A 9,788-nucleotide genomic window follows, 5' to 3' on the forward strand; every position below is an offset into this window, starting at 1 on the left:
GGCTGTCTGTTCTGATTGCTTCTTTGTTTAGCTTTACCTAACAAATGAAAGGCCTCCTTTTGTTTAGATGGATACAATCTCAGGAAAAATAAAACATAAAACAAACTGTGAGCAAGCATTGGTGGTTCAGTGGTAGAATTCTCGCCTGCCACGCGGGAGACCCGGGTCCGATTCCCGGCCAATGCAGAGGCTGTCTGTTCTGATTGCTTCTTTGTTTAGCTTTACCTAACAAATGAAAGGCCTCCTTTTGTTTAGATGGATACAATCTCAGGAAAAATAAAACATAAAACAAACTGTGAGCAAGCATTGGTGGTTCAGTGGTAGAATTCTCGCCTGCCACGCGGGAGACCCGGGTCCGATTCCCGGCCAATGCAGAGGCTGTCTGTTCTGATTGCTTCTTTGTTTAGCTTTACCTAACAAATGAAAGGCCTCCTTTTGTTTAGATGGATACAATATCAGGAAAAATAAAACATAAAACAGACAGTGAGCAAGCATTGGTGGTTCAGTGGTAGAATTCTCGCCTGCCACGCGGGAGACCCGGGTCCGATTCCCGGCCAATGCAGAGGCTGTCTGTTCTGATTGCTTCTTTGTTTAGCTTTACCTAACAAATGAAAGGCCTCCTTTTGTTTAGATGGATACAATCTCAGGAAAAATAAAACATAAAACAAACTGTGAGCAAGCATTGGTGGTTCAGTGGTAGAATTCTCGCCTGCCACGCGGGAGACCCGGGTCCGATTCCCGGCCAATGCAGAGGCTGTCTGTTCTGATTGCTTCTTTGTTTAGCTTTACCTAACAAATGAAAGACCTCCTTTTGTTTAGATGGATACAATCCCAGGAAAAACAAAACATAAAACAGACAGTGAGCAAGCATTGGTGGTTCAGTGGTAGAATTCTCGCCTGCCACGCGGGAGACCCGGGTCCGATTCCCGGCCAATGCAGAGACTGTACCATTCCAGACAATGGGTCTTTTATTTCAAGCATTACCTTACAAATAAACGTCACAATATTGTTTGGATCGAAACTCTCTCAGGAAAAACAAACAAAAAACAGACTTGGAGCAGGCATTGGTGGTTCAGTGGTAGAATTCTCACCTGCCACGCGGGAGACCCGGGTCCGATTCCCGGCCAATGCAGAGGCTGTCTGTTCTGATTGCTTCTTTGTTTAGCTTTACCTAACGATTGAAAGCCCTCCATTTGTTTAGATGGAAACAATCTCAGGAAAAATAAAACCTAAAACAGACAGTGAGCAAGCATTGGTGGTTCAGTGGTAGAATTCTCGCCTGCCACGCGGGAGACCCGGGTCCGATTCCCGGCCAATGCAGAGACTGTACCATTCCAGACAATGGGTCTTTTATTTCAAGCATTACCTTACAAATAAACGTCACAATATTGTTTGGATCGAAACTCTCTCAGGAAAAACAAACATAAAACAGACAGTGAGCAAGCATTGGTGGTTCAGTGGTAGAATTCTCGCCTGCCACGCGGGAGACCCGGGTCCGATTCCCGGCCAATGCAGAGGCTGTCTGTTCTGATTGCTTCTTTGTTTAGCTTTACCTAACAAATGAAAGGCCTCCTTTTGTTTAGATGGATACAATCTCAGGAAAAATAAAACATAAAACAAACTGTGAGCAAGCATTGGTGGTTCAGTGGTAGAATTCTCGCCTGCCACGCGGGAGACCCGGGTCCGATTCCCGGCCAATGCAGAGGCTGTCTGTTCTGATTGCTTCTTTGTTTAGCTTTACCTAACAAATGAAAGGCCTCCTTTTGTTTAGATGGATACAATCTCAGGAAAAATAAAACATAAAACAAACTGTGAGCAAGCATTGGTGGTTCAGTGGTAGAATTCTCGCCTGCCACGCGGGAGACCCGGGTCCGATTCCCGGCCAATGCAGAGACTGTACCATTCCAGACAATGGGTCTTTTATTTCAAGCATTACCTTACAAATAAATGTCACAATATTGTTTGGATCGAAACTCTCTCAGGAAAAACAAACAAAAAACAGACTTGGAGCAGGCATTGGTGGTTCAGTGGTAGAATTCTCGCCTGCCACGCGGGAGACCCGGGTCCGATTCCCGGCCAATGCAGAGGCTGTCTGTTCTGATTGCTTCTTTGTTTAGCTTTACCTAACAAATGAAAGGCCTCCTTTTGTTTAGATGGATACAATCTCAGGAAAAATAAAACATAAAACAAACTGTGATCAAGCATTGGTGGTTCAGTGGTAGAATTCTCGCCTGCCACGCGGGAGACCCGGGTCCGATTCCCGGCCAATGCAGAGGCTGTCTGTTCTGATAGCTTCTTTGTTTAGCTTTACCTAACAAATGAAAGGCCTCCTTTTGTTTAGATGGATACAATCTCAGGAAAAATAAAACATAAAACAAACTGTGAGCAAGCATTGGTGGTTCAGTGGTAGAATTCTCCCCTGCCACGCGGGAGACCCGGGTCCGATTCCCGGCCAATGCAGAGGCTGTCTGTTCTGATTGCTTCTTTGTTTAGCTTTACCTAACAAATGAAAGGCCTCCTTTTGTTTAGATGGATACAATATCAGGAAAAACAAAACATAAAACAGACAGTGAGCAAGCATTGGTGGTTCAGTGGTAGAATTCTCGCCTGCCACGCGGGAGACCCGGGTCCGATTCCCGGCCAATGCAGAGACTGCACCATTCCAGACAATGGGTCTTTTATTTCAAGCATTACCTTACAAATAAACGTCACAATATTGTTTGGATCGAAACTCTCTCAGGAAAAACAAACAAAAAACTGACTTGGAGCAGGCATTGGTGGTTCGGTGGTAGAATTCTCGCCTGCCACGCGGGAGACCCGGGTCCGATTCCCGGCCAATGCAGAGGCTGTCTGTTCTGATTGCTTCTTTGTTTAGCTTTACCTAACAAATGAAAGGCCTCCTTTTGTTTAGATGGATACAATCTCAGGAAAAATAAAACATAAAACAAACTGTGAGCAAGCATTGGTGGTTCAGTGGTAGAATTCTCACCTGCCACGCGGGAGACCCGGGTCCGATTCCCGGCCAATGCAGAGGCTGTCTGTTCTGATTGCTTCTTTGTTTAGCTTTACCTAACAAATGAAAGGCCTCCTTTTGTTTAGATGGATACAATCTCAGGAAAAATAAAACATAAAACAAACTGTGAGCAAGCATTGGTGGTTCAGTGGTAGAATTCTCGCCTGCCACGCGGGAGACCCGGGTCCGATTCCCGGCCAATGCAGAGGCTGTCTGTTCTGATTGCTTCTTTGTTTAGCTTTACCTAACAAATGAAAGGCCTCCTTTTGTTTAGATGGATACAATCTCAGGAAAAATAAAACATAAAACAGACAGTGAGCAAGCATTGGTGGTTCAGTGGTAGAATTCTCGCCTGCCACGCGGGAGACCCGGGTCCGATTCCCGGCCAATGCAGAGGCTGTCTGTTTTGATTGCTTCTTTGTTTAGCTTTACCTAACAAATGAAAGGCCTCCTTTTGTTTAGATGGATACAATCTCAGGAAAAATAAAACATAAAACAAACTGTGAGCAAGCATTGGTGGTTCAGTGGTAGAATTCTCGCCTGCCACGCGGGAGACCCGGGTCCGATTCCCGGCCAATGCAGAGACTGTACCATTCCAGACAATGGGTCTTTTATTTCAAGCATTACCTTACAAATAAATGTCACAATATTGTTTGGATCGAAACTCTCTCAGGAAAAACAAACAAAAAACAGACTTGGAGCAGGCATTGGTGGTTCAGTGGTAGAATTCTCGCCTGCCACGCGGGAGACCCGGGTCCGATTCCCGGCCAGTGCAGAGACTGTACCATTCCAGACAATGGGTCTTTTATTTCAAGCATTACCTTACAAATAAATGTCACAATATTGTTTGGATCGAAACTCTCTCAGGAAAAACAAACAAAAAACAGACTTGGAGCAGGCATTGGTGGTTCAGTGGTAGAATTCTCGCCTGCCACGCGGGAGACCCGGGTCCGATTCCCGGCCAATGCAGAGGCTGTCTGTTCTGATTGCTTCTTTATTTAGCTTTACCTAACGAATGAAAGGCCTCCATTTGTTTAGATGGAAACAATCTCAGGAAAAATAAAACATAAAACAGACAGTGAGCAAGCATTGGTGGTTCAGTGGTAGAATTCTCGCCTGCCACGCGGGAGACCCGGGTCCGATTCCCGGCCAATGCAGAGGCTGTCTGTTCTGATTGCTTCTTTGTTTAGCTTTACCTAACGAATGAAAGGCCTCCATTTGTTTAGATGGAAACAATCTCAGGAAAAATAAAACATAAAACAGACAGTGAGCAAGCATTGGTGGTTCAGTGGTAGAATTCTCGCCTGCCACGCGGGAGACCCGGGTCCGATTCCCGGCCAATGCAGAGGCTGTCTGTTCTGATTGCTTCTTTGTTTAGCTTTACCTAACAAATGAAAGGCCTCCTTTTGTTTAGATGGATACAATCTCAGGAAAAATAAAACATAAAACAAACTGTGATCAAGCATTGGTGGTTCAGTGGTAGAATTCTCGCCTGCCACGCGGGAGACCCGGGTCCGATTCCCGGCCAATGCAGAGGCTGTCTGTTCTGATTGCTTCTTTGTTTAGCTTTACCTAACAAATGAAAGGCCTCCTTTTGTTTAGATGGATACAATCTCAGGAAAAATAAAACATAAAACAAACTGTGAGCAAGCATTGGTGGTTCAGTGGTAGAATTCTCGCCTGCCACGCGGGAGACCCGGGTCCGATTCCCGGCCAATGCAGAGGCTGTCTGTTCTGATTGCTTCTTTGTTTAGCTTTACCTAACAAATGAAAGGCCTCCTTTTGTTTAGATGGATACAATATCAGGAAAAATAAAACATAAAACAGACAGTGAGCAAGCATTGGTGGTTCAGTGGTAGAATTCTCGCCTGCCACGCGGGAAACCCGGGTCCGATTCCCGGCCAATGCAGAGGCTGTCTGTTCTGATTGCTTCTTTGTTTAGCTTTACCTAACAAATGAAATCCCTCCTTTTGTTTAGATGGAAACAATCTCAGGAAAAATAAAACATAAAACAGACAGTGAGCAAGCATTGGTGGTTCAGTGGTAGAATTCTCGCCTGCCACGCGGGAGACCCGGGTCCGATTCCCGGCCAATGCAGAGGCTGTCTGTTCTGATTGCTTCTTTGTTTAGCTTTACCTAACAAATGAAAGACCTCCTTTTGTTTAGATGGATACAATCCCAGGAAAAACAAAACATAAAACAGACAGTGAGCAAGCATTGGTGGTTCAGTGGTAGAATTCTCGCCTGCCACGCGGGAGACCCGGGTCCGATTCCCGGCCAATGCAGAGACTGTACCATTCCAGACAATGGGTCTTTTATTTCAAGCATTACCTTACAAATAAACGTCACAATATTGTTTGGATCGAAACTCTCTCAGGAAAAACAAACAAAAAACAGACTTGGAGCAGGCATTGGTGGTTCAGTGGTAGAATTCTCGCCTGCCACGCGGGAGACCGGGGTCCGATTCCCGGCCAATGCAGAGGCTGTCTGTTCTGATTGCTTCTTTGTTTAGCTTTACCTAACAAATGAAAGGCCTCCTTTTGTTTAGATGGATACAATCTCAGGAAAAATAAAACATAAAACAAAGTGTGAGCAAGCATTGGTGGTTCAGTGGTAGAATTCTCGCCTGCCGCGCGGGAGACCCGGGTCCTATTCCCGGCCAATGCAGAGGCTGTCTGTTCTGATTGCTTCTTTGTTTAGCTTTACCTAACAAATGAAAGGCCTCCTTTTGTTTAGATGGATACAATCTCAGGAAAAATAAAACATAAAACAAACTGTGAGCAAGCATTGGTGGTTCAGTGGTAGAATTCTCGCCTGCCACGCGGGAGACCCGGGTCCGATTCCCGGCCAATGCAGAGGCTGTCTGTTCTGATTGCTTCTTTGTTTAGCTTTACCTAACAAATGAAAGGCCTCCTTTTGTTTAGATGGATACAATCTCAGGAAAAATAAAACATAAAACAGACAGTGAGCAAGCATTGGTGGTTCAGTGGTAGAATTCTCGCCTGCCACGCGGGAGACCCGGGTCCGATTCCCGGCCAATGCAGAGGCTGTCTGTTCTGATTGCTTCTTTGTTTAGCTTTACCTAACAAATGAAAGGCCTCCTTTTGTTTAGATGGATACAATCTCAGGAAAAATAAAACATAAAACAGACAGTGAGCAAGCATTGGTGGTTCAGTGGTAGAATTCTCGCCTGCCACGCGGGAGACCCGGGTCCGATTCCCGGCCAATGCAGAGGCTGTCTGTTCTGATTGCTTCTTTGTTTAGCTTTACCTAACAAATGAAAGGCCTCCTTTTGTTTAGATGGATACAATCTCAGGAAAAATAAAACATAAAACAGACAGTGAGCAAGCATTGGTGGTTCAGTGGTAGAATTCTCGCCTGCCACGCGGGAGACCCGGGTCCGATTCCCGGCCAATGCAGAGGCTGTCTGTTCTGATTGCTTCTTTGTTTAGCTTTACCTAACAAATGAAAGGCCTCCTTTTGTTTAGATGGATACAATCTCAGGAAAAATAAAACATAAAACAGACAGTGAGCAAGCATTGGTGGTTCAGTGGTAGAATTCTCGCCTGCCACGCGGGAGACCCGGGTCCGATTCCCGGCCAATGCAGAGGCTGTCTGTTCTGATTGCTTCTTTGTTTAGCTTTACCTAACAAATGAAAGGCCTCCTTTTGTTTAGATGGATACAATCTCAGGAAAAATAAAACATAAAACAGACAGTGAGCAAGCATTGGTGGTTCAGTGGTAGAATTCTCGCCTGCCACGCGGGAGACCCGGGTCCGATTCCCGGCCAATGCAGAGGCTGTCTGTTCTGATTGCTTCTTTGTTTAGCTTTACCTAACAAATGAAATCCCTCCTTTTGTTTAGATGGAAACAATCTCAGGAAAAATAAAACATAAAACAGACAGTGAGCAAGCATTGGTGGTTCAGTGGTAGAATTCTCGCCTGCCACGCGGGAGACCCGGGTCTGATTCCCGGCCAATGCAGAGGCTGTCTGTTCTGATTGCTTCTTTGTTTAGCTTTACCTAACAAATGAAAGACCTCCTTTTGTTTAGATGGATACAATCCCAGGAAAAACAAAACATAAAACAGACAGTGAGCAAGCATTGGTGGTTCAGTGGTAGAATTCTCGCCTGCCACGCGGGAGACCCGGGTCCGATTCCCGGCCAATGCAGAGACTGTACCATTCCAGACAATGGGTCTTTTATTTCAAGCATTACCATACAAATAAACGTCACAATATTGTTTGGATCGAAACTCTCTCAGGAAAAACAAACAAAAAACAGACTTGGAGCAGGCATTGGTGGTTCAGTGGTAGAATTCTCGCCTGCCACGCGGGAGACCGGGGTCCGATTCCCGGCCAATGCAGAGGCTGTCTGTTCTGATTGCTTCTTTGTTTAGCTTTACCTAACAAATGAAAGGCCTCCTTTTGTTTAGATGGATACAATCTCAGGAAAAATAAAACATAAAACAAAGTGTGAGCAAGCATTGGTGGTTCAGTGGTAGAATTCTCGCCTGCCGCGCGGGAGACCCGGGTCCGATTCCCGGCCAATGCAGAGGCTGTCTGTTCTGATTGCTTCTTTGTTTAGCTTTACCTAACAAATGAAAGGCCTCCTTTTGTTTAGATGGATACAATCTCAGGAAAAATAAAACATAAAACAAACTGTGAGCAAGCATTGGTGGTTCAGTGGTAGAATTCTCGCCTGCCACGCGGGAGACCCGGGTCCGATTCCCGGCCAATGCAGAGGCTGTCTGTTCTGATTGCTTCTTTGTTTAGCTTTACCTAACAAATGAAAGGCCTCCTTTTGTTTAGATGGATACAATCTCAGGAAAAATAAAACATAAAACAGACAGTGAGCAAGCATTGGTGGTTCAGTGGTAGAATTCTCGCCTGCCACGCGGGAGACCCGGGTCCGATTCCCGGCCAATGCAGAGGCTGTCTGTTCTGATTGCTTCTTTGTTTAGCTTTACCTAACAAATGAAAGGCCTCCTTTTGTTTAGATGGATACAATCTCAGGAAAAATAAAACATAAAACAGACAGTGAGCAAGCATTGGTGGTTCAGTGGTAGAATTCTCGCCTGCCACGCGGGAGACCCGGGTCCGATTCCCGGCCAATGCAGAGGCTGTCTGTTCTGATTGCTTCTTTGTTTAGCTTTACCTAACAAATGAAAGGCCTCCTTTTGTTTAGATGGATACAATCTCAGGAAAAATAAAACATAAAACAAACTGTGAGCAAGCATTGGTGGTTCAGTGGTAGAATTCTCGCCTGCCACGCGGGAGACCCAGGTCCGATTCCCGGCCAATGCAGAGACTGTACCATTCCAGACAATGGGTCTTTTATTTCAAGCATTACCTTACAAATAAATGTCACAATATTGTTTGGATCGAAACTCTCTCAGGAAAAACAAACAAAAAACAGACTTGGAGCAGGCATTGGTGGTTCAGTGGTAGAATTCTCGCCTGCCACGCGGGAGACCCGAGTCCGATTCCCGGCCAATGCAGAGGCTGTCTGTTCTGATTGCTTCTTTGTTTAGCTTTACCTAACGAATGAAAGGCCTCCATTTGTTTAGATGGAAACAATCTCAGGAAAAATAAAACATAAAACAGACAGTGAGCAAGCATTGGTGGTTCAGTGGTAGAATTCTCGCCTGCCACGCGGGAGACCCGGGTCCGATTCCCGGCCAATGCAGAGGCTGTCTGTTCTGATTGCTTCTTTGTTTAGCTTTACCTAACAAATGAAAGGCCTCATTTTGTTTAGATGGATACAATCTCAGGAAAAATAAAACATAAAACAAACTGTGAGCAAGCATTGGTGGTTCAGTGGTAGAATTCTCGCCTGCCATGCGGGAGACCCGGGTCCGATTCCCGGCCAATGCAGAGGCTGTCTGTTCTGATTGCTTCTTTGTTTAGCTTTACCTAACAAATGAAAGGCCTCCTTTTGTTTAGATGGATACAATCTCAGGAAAAATAAAACATAAAACAAACTGTGAGCAAGCATTGGTGGTTCAGTGGTAGAATTCTCGCCTGCCACGCGGGAGACCCGGGTCCGATTCCCGGCCAATGCAGAGGCTGTCTGTTCTGATTGCTTCTTTGTTTAGCTTTACCTAACAAATGAAAGGCCTCCTTTTGTTTAGATGGATACAATCTCAGGAAAAATAAAACATAAAACAAACTGTGAGCAAGCATTGGTGGTTCAGTGGTAGAATTCTCGCCTGCCACGCGGGAGACCCGGGTCCGATTCCCGGCCAATGCAGAGGCTGTCTGTTCTGATTGCTTCTTTGTTTAGCTTAACCTAACAAATGAAAGTCCTCCTTTTGTTTAGATGGATACAATCTCAGGAAAAATAAAACATAAAACAAACTGTGAGCAAGCATTGGTGGTTCAGTGGTAGAATTCTCGCCTGCCACGCGGGAGACCCGGATCCGATTCCCGGCCAATGCAGAGGCTGTCTGTTCTGATTGCTTCTTTGTTTAGCTTTACCTAACAAATGAAAGACCTCCTTTTGTTTAGATGGATACAATCCCAGGAAAAACAAAACATAAAACAGACAGTGAGCAAGCATTGGTGGTTCAGTGGTAGAATTCTCGCCTGCCACGCGGGAGACCCGGGTCCGATTCCCGGCCAATGCAGAGACTGTACCATCGGAATCGGACCCGGGTCTCCCGCGTGGCAGGCGAGAATTCTACCACTGAACCACCAATGCTTGCTCACAGTTTGTTTTATGTTTTATTTTTCCTGAGATTGTATCCATCTAAACAAAAGGAGGCCTTTCATTTG

At 45.5% G+C, this 9,788-nt stretch overlaps 36 non-coding genes across 36 annotated transcripts; all 36 read left to right on the top strand.

Moving 5' to 3' along the window:
• Window positions 1–115: 115 nt before the first annotated feature.
• On the top strand, window positions 116–186 carry trnag-gcc (transfer RNA glycine (anticodon GCC)). The gene has a single exon. It is a non-coding gene; the product is annotated as a tRNA-Gly (tRNA).
• Window positions 187–303: 117 nt separating this feature from the next.
• Window positions 304–374, top strand: trnag-gcc (transfer RNA glycine (anticodon GCC)). Its single transcript has one exon. It is a non-coding gene; the product is annotated as a tRNA-Gly (tRNA).
• Window positions 375–491: 117 nt separating this feature from the next.
• On the top strand, window positions 492–562 carry trnag-gcc (transfer RNA glycine (anticodon GCC)). The gene has a single exon. It is a non-coding gene; the product is annotated as a tRNA-Gly (tRNA).
• A 117-nt stretch (window positions 563–679) lies between these two features.
• On the top strand, window positions 680–750 carry trnag-gcc (transfer RNA glycine (anticodon GCC)). Its single transcript has one exon. It is a non-coding gene; the product is annotated as a tRNA-Gly (tRNA).
• Window positions 751–867: 117 nt separating this feature from the next.
• trnag-gcc (transfer RNA glycine (anticodon GCC)) lies at window positions 868–938 on the top strand. The gene has a single exon. It is a non-coding gene; the product is annotated as a tRNA-Gly (tRNA).
• A 311-nt stretch (window positions 939–1,249) lies between these two features.
• trnag-gcc (transfer RNA glycine (anticodon GCC)) lies at window positions 1,250–1,320 on the top strand. Its single transcript has one exon. It is a non-coding gene; the product is annotated as a tRNA-Gly (tRNA).
• Window positions 1,321–1,443: 123 nt separating this feature from the next.
• Window positions 1,444–1,514, top strand: trnag-gcc (transfer RNA glycine (anticodon GCC)). The gene has a single exon. It is a non-coding gene; the product is annotated as a tRNA-Gly (tRNA).
• Window positions 1,515–1,631: 117 nt separating this feature from the next.
• On the top strand, window positions 1,632–1,702 carry trnag-gcc (transfer RNA glycine (anticodon GCC)). Its single transcript has one exon. It is a non-coding gene; the product is annotated as a tRNA-Gly (tRNA).
• A 117-nt stretch (window positions 1,703–1,819) lies between these two features.
• Window positions 1,820–1,890, top strand: trnag-gcc (transfer RNA glycine (anticodon GCC)). Its single transcript has one exon. It is a non-coding gene; the product is annotated as a tRNA-Gly (tRNA).
• Window positions 1,891–2,013: 123 nt separating this feature from the next.
• trnag-gcc (transfer RNA glycine (anticodon GCC)) lies at window positions 2,014–2,084 on the top strand. Its single transcript has one exon. It is a non-coding gene; the product is annotated as a tRNA-Gly (tRNA).
• A 117-nt stretch (window positions 2,085–2,201) lies between these two features.
• On the top strand, window positions 2,202–2,272 carry trnag-gcc (transfer RNA glycine (anticodon GCC)). The gene has a single exon. It is a non-coding gene; the product is annotated as a tRNA-Gly (tRNA).
• A 305-nt stretch (window positions 2,273–2,577) lies between these two features.
• trnag-gcc (transfer RNA glycine (anticodon GCC)) lies at window positions 2,578–2,648 on the top strand. The gene has a single exon. It is a non-coding gene; the product is annotated as a tRNA-Gly (tRNA).
• Window positions 2,649–3,147: 499 nt separating this feature from the next.
• trnag-gcc (transfer RNA glycine (anticodon GCC)) lies at window positions 3,148–3,218 on the top strand. Its single transcript has one exon. It is a non-coding gene; the product is annotated as a tRNA-Gly (tRNA).
• A 117-nt stretch (window positions 3,219–3,335) lies between these two features.
• trnag-gcc (transfer RNA glycine (anticodon GCC)) lies at window positions 3,336–3,406 on the top strand. The gene has a single exon. It is a non-coding gene; the product is annotated as a tRNA-Gly (tRNA).
• A 117-nt stretch (window positions 3,407–3,523) lies between these two features.
• Window positions 3,524–3,594, top strand: trnag-gcc (transfer RNA glycine (anticodon GCC)). Its single transcript has one exon. It is a non-coding gene; the product is annotated as a tRNA-Gly (tRNA).
• A 317-nt stretch (window positions 3,595–3,911) lies between these two features.
• trnag-gcc (transfer RNA glycine (anticodon GCC)) lies at window positions 3,912–3,982 on the top strand. Its single transcript has one exon. It is a non-coding gene; the product is annotated as a tRNA-Gly (tRNA).
• A 117-nt stretch (window positions 3,983–4,099) lies between these two features.
• trnag-gcc (transfer RNA glycine (anticodon GCC)) lies at window positions 4,100–4,170 on the top strand. Its single transcript has one exon. It is a non-coding gene; the product is annotated as a tRNA-Gly (tRNA).
• Window positions 4,171–4,287: 117 nt separating this feature from the next.
• Window positions 4,288–4,358, top strand: trnag-gcc (transfer RNA glycine (anticodon GCC)). The gene has a single exon. It is a non-coding gene; the product is annotated as a tRNA-Gly (tRNA).
• A 117-nt stretch (window positions 4,359–4,475) lies between these two features.
• Window positions 4,476–4,546, top strand: trnag-gcc (transfer RNA glycine (anticodon GCC)). Its single transcript has one exon. It is a non-coding gene; the product is annotated as a tRNA-Gly (tRNA).
• Window positions 4,547–4,663: 117 nt separating this feature from the next.
• trnag-gcc (transfer RNA glycine (anticodon GCC)) lies at window positions 4,664–4,734 on the top strand. The gene has a single exon. It is a non-coding gene; the product is annotated as a tRNA-Gly (tRNA).
• A 305-nt stretch (window positions 4,735–5,039) lies between these two features.
• trnag-gcc (transfer RNA glycine (anticodon GCC)) lies at window positions 5,040–5,110 on the top strand. The gene has a single exon. It is a non-coding gene; the product is annotated as a tRNA-Gly (tRNA).
• A 117-nt stretch (window positions 5,111–5,227) lies between these two features.
• trnag-gcc (transfer RNA glycine (anticodon GCC)) lies at window positions 5,228–5,298 on the top strand. Its single transcript has one exon. It is a non-coding gene; the product is annotated as a tRNA-Gly (tRNA).
• Window positions 5,299–5,797: 499 nt separating this feature from the next.
• trnag-gcc (transfer RNA glycine (anticodon GCC)) lies at window positions 5,798–5,868 on the top strand. The gene has a single exon. It is a non-coding gene; the product is annotated as a tRNA-Gly (tRNA).
• A 117-nt stretch (window positions 5,869–5,985) lies between these two features.
• On the top strand, window positions 5,986–6,056 carry trnag-gcc (transfer RNA glycine (anticodon GCC)). The gene has a single exon. It is a non-coding gene; the product is annotated as a tRNA-Gly (tRNA).
• A 117-nt stretch (window positions 6,057–6,173) lies between these two features.
• trnag-gcc (transfer RNA glycine (anticodon GCC)) lies at window positions 6,174–6,244 on the top strand. Its single transcript has one exon. It is a non-coding gene; the product is annotated as a tRNA-Gly (tRNA).
• A 117-nt stretch (window positions 6,245–6,361) lies between these two features.
• On the top strand, window positions 6,362–6,432 carry trnag-gcc (transfer RNA glycine (anticodon GCC)). The gene has a single exon. It is a non-coding gene; the product is annotated as a tRNA-Gly (tRNA).
• Window positions 6,433–6,549: 117 nt separating this feature from the next.
• On the top strand, window positions 6,550–6,620 carry trnag-gcc (transfer RNA glycine (anticodon GCC)). The gene has a single exon. It is a non-coding gene; the product is annotated as a tRNA-Gly (tRNA).
• Window positions 6,621–6,737: 117 nt separating this feature from the next.
• On the top strand, window positions 6,738–6,808 carry trnag-gcc (transfer RNA glycine (anticodon GCC)). Its single transcript has one exon. It is a non-coding gene; the product is annotated as a tRNA-Gly (tRNA).
• Window positions 6,809–7,113: 305 nt separating this feature from the next.
• On the top strand, window positions 7,114–7,184 carry trnag-gcc (transfer RNA glycine (anticodon GCC)). The gene has a single exon. It is a non-coding gene; the product is annotated as a tRNA-Gly (tRNA).
• Window positions 7,185–7,683: 499 nt separating this feature from the next.
• On the top strand, window positions 7,684–7,754 carry trnag-gcc (transfer RNA glycine (anticodon GCC)). The gene has a single exon. It is a non-coding gene; the product is annotated as a tRNA-Gly (tRNA).
• A 117-nt stretch (window positions 7,755–7,871) lies between these two features.
• trnag-gcc (transfer RNA glycine (anticodon GCC)) lies at window positions 7,872–7,942 on the top strand. Its single transcript has one exon. It is a non-coding gene; the product is annotated as a tRNA-Gly (tRNA).
• A 117-nt stretch (window positions 7,943–8,059) lies between these two features.
• Window positions 8,060–8,130, top strand: trnag-gcc (transfer RNA glycine (anticodon GCC)). The gene has a single exon. It is a non-coding gene; the product is annotated as a tRNA-Gly (tRNA).
• A 499-nt stretch (window positions 8,131–8,629) lies between these two features.
• trnag-gcc (transfer RNA glycine (anticodon GCC)) lies at window positions 8,630–8,700 on the top strand. The gene has a single exon. It is a non-coding gene; the product is annotated as a tRNA-Gly (tRNA).
• Window positions 8,701–9,005: 305 nt separating this feature from the next.
• Window positions 9,006–9,076, top strand: trnag-gcc (transfer RNA glycine (anticodon GCC)). The gene has a single exon. It is a non-coding gene; the product is annotated as a tRNA-Gly (tRNA).
• Window positions 9,077–9,193: 117 nt separating this feature from the next.
• trnag-gcc (transfer RNA glycine (anticodon GCC)) lies at window positions 9,194–9,264 on the top strand. The gene has a single exon. It is a non-coding gene; the product is annotated as a tRNA-Gly (tRNA).
• Window positions 9,265–9,569: 305 nt separating this feature from the next.
• Window positions 9,570–9,640, top strand: trnag-gcc (transfer RNA glycine (anticodon GCC)). The gene has a single exon. It is a non-coding gene; the product is annotated as a tRNA-Gly (tRNA).
• The last annotated feature ends 148 nt before the right edge of the window (window positions 9,641–9,788 follow it).

The sequence above is a fragment of the Brachyhypopomus gauderio genome, chromosome 19 (genome assembly GCF_052324685.1).
Source record: "Brachyhypopomus gauderio isolate BG-103 chromosome 19, BGAUD_0.2, whole genome shotgun sequence".
NCBI classification, from domain to species: Eukaryota; Metazoa; Chordata; class Actinopteri; order Gymnotiformes; family Hypopomidae; genus Brachyhypopomus; species Brachyhypopomus gauderio.